At 47.0% G+C, this 2,760-nt stretch overlaps 1 pseudogene; it reads left to right on the forward strand.

Annotated features, from left to right (window-relative positions):
• Positions 1-1,161: 1,161 nt before the first annotated feature.
• Positions 1,162-2,176, forward strand: LOC137216676 (centromere protein V-like protein 3; annotated as a pseudogene).
• The last annotated feature ends 584 nt before the right edge of the window (positions 2,177-2,760 follow it).

Here is a 2,760-nt window from a genome sequence, read left to right on the forward strand (position 1 = left end):
TGTCCCAAAGAAACACCTTCCCTGAGTTAAAATTCAGGCTTCTTTTATACTAAAAGGGGAGGGGGTAAAGCCCTGGTTCCAGCCAGACTCCGGAGGGGATGTGTTAATTTGTTCCTTTGCACAGCCATTCACAGGTGGGCCTGGTCAGGACATTTCCTATGAGCTAAACGAAGGTATTTTAGCTTAACACTCATTACCTGGGAGGCAGGGTTCCCAGAGATGGACCATTAGGTATAATTTAAGCTTTATAGGCAACATCCCTTTAGTGATTAACTTGTAATAGAATACAAAAGGTCTTCCCTATTACACTGGAAGTTAGATGAAATTAGAAAATTATCATTGACTTATAGGTGTGATAATGATATTGTGGCTATAAATTATGTCTTTATTCTTAGGCCAGGAGTGCTGAAGTACTGAGAGACGAAATGGCACTGATATGTGTATCTTACTTAAAAATGTTTTTGAAAAACTACATACATATATGCATGCATATAGATATGTGTATATGACAAAATGTTAAGAATGACTGAATTTAGATTGCGGGTGGATTTGTGCATCTCTGCTTGCAGCCAGTATGTGTAGGTGTCACTACTTAATTCAGGAAGTAATTTTTTGAAGACTCCTCACTGTTTAACTGTTACACCTCAGGGAAGAGGATCTATGTTCATTTTGTGGGGTCTCTCCTCTGGCCATGCCCAATGATCACATCAATCTCCAGAGAACGGTTCAGCTTCCTATCTATGCTTCCCAGAGCTGTTAATTTGTTCTTGGTACAGATGGACAAATTAATGTATTGTTTCTTCTTTTACTTCCTGTTCTTAGAGAATGAACTTAAATAAGTGACTTTTTGTCCTATATTGAGGTTAACATCCAGTTTCTCTATGGATCCACTGGTGTGTTGTAACACAGTATTGTGAGTCATCATCTTTACTACTCCCAACTTTAGCACAACTACTCACACACTACACAGAAAGTCTTTTTGTATACCTCAGTTTGACTCTACTAGGTGAACAATGCTTATTTTGAACTGTTCTGCCTGCTGCTGCATGCTAGCTAAAAGGTCTGCAGTATTTTCAGTGTTTCAATATTTTAAGGTTAGGCTGCTGATTTGCATCGACAATAGAAAACAGTAGTTAGGAGAAGAAGCAGCTGATGGGCTCAGCCAGAATTTCAGGCCAGTAAAGGCTGTTTCATAGGGGCAAGGGAAGGGTCTCTTCACAGCACAAGTGGTCAATCAGGCTGATGCAATGAGGCTGCTCAGTAACTTACTGGGAAACCAGGGGCCGTGGGGCACACACTTGAAGGCTGCAGGCACTTTGGGCAGAGTGAGGAGCAGCGCGAACGTTCAGCCGCGGGTCCAAAAGGAAACCGGGGATCCTGCCGCCGCCTGTGCAGCCATCCGGTCAGGGACACGCGGTGCCCACCTATCCAAATCCGGGTGGGGAGCCACGCGCGGGGAGGAGGCCAGCGGCGGCCAGGTGGGATCTGGTAAGGATTCAGCAGAAGCGCTGGTGGCGGCGGGCCCAGGAGGCGGGCTCCAAAGGTGTGCCACAAGCCCCGAAGCTGCCAGCACCCTCCGTATCCCCCTCAACGAGATACACCTGGGCACGCAGCCAGAGCGCTGGAGACATTGGGGAAGCTGTGAGGCCTCAGCTGCATGCATACGGCCAAGTTTGTTGGACACCTTCGAGTCCCCAGGCCTGGTGAACTACACTGTGGGTGAACCACTGCCGCACGGTTAAATTTGAGCCTGGGCCCCTGCAAACCTGTGAGTTCTGGTTTGCAGCTGCAGGCTGTGCAGGAAGAAGCAGCACCCACACTTCCTTGTCCCAGTCTCGCGCTTCATGCTCTTCCTGGGCGCCAGGAGCATCATGATGTACCAATCCCACACCCACCCAGCTCTGCACAGCTTCTGCAGCAGGTGCAGGGTGCAGAGTTTCCACGCGTTAGTCTCTCACCCCAGAGTTTACAGCGTCGCCTCACACTTCCTGGACGTGGGCACGCACTGCCTGGACGCGAGCACCGTGTGCAGCGTGGTCGTCGAGGAGTTCAACAGTGGCGATTGCGGGGGGAGGGGGTCATGAAGGAGCACAGAGCCGTCCAGAGTGGGTCTACCAAGTGAGCCCCTGCCTCTCTTCCCGAAGAGGGGCAGGCACTGGGCCCGCAACACACCTGAAACACGAGGGAACCACCTCAGTGCTTGTCAAAGACAGTGTGTGACAGAGGTCTGTTTCTGGACTGGTGAACCCGTGATGTCGCGCCAAGTTTCTACCCCTGCCCCACCAGTGTTTTCCAATGGACTTGCTCATAATGACAATAAAAACAAAAAACCTAAGCACACATTTGTCTGGGTACAACGATAATGATAATTTTCCAATCAGCAAGTCCCATCAGCAAGTAGTGGCTCTACTTTTTCAAATCGTCTTTTACATCACCCAGTTCTCACAAATCATTTGCAGATTGTTCATATGTACTGTACGGTTATGGCGCTATTGTGAACAGGATTGTTTTTAGCAGTTGCATCTGGTACAAAGGACCACTATATCCAAACGGTTTCCTAAACATTTTTAGGACGTTTTCTATTGCTTATCCCTGTGTGTGTTTTAGGTCAGCACTCACATTTTCGCTACTTAGACATAGGTGTTATTTTCAGCTACATTGTTTATTTAATGTATTTTTATATACTATGTTTAAGATTTATTAGTATTACATACCTCATTGTGCTTATTTTTCAAATGATGCTGTCATTTTGCTTGGTTT

Source organism: Pseudorca crassidens, chromosome X (genome assembly GCF_039906515.1).
Source record: "Pseudorca crassidens isolate mPseCra1 chromosome X, mPseCra1.hap1, whole genome shotgun sequence".
NCBI lineage: Eukaryota > Metazoa > Chordata > Mammalia > Artiodactyla > Delphinidae > Pseudorca > Pseudorca crassidens.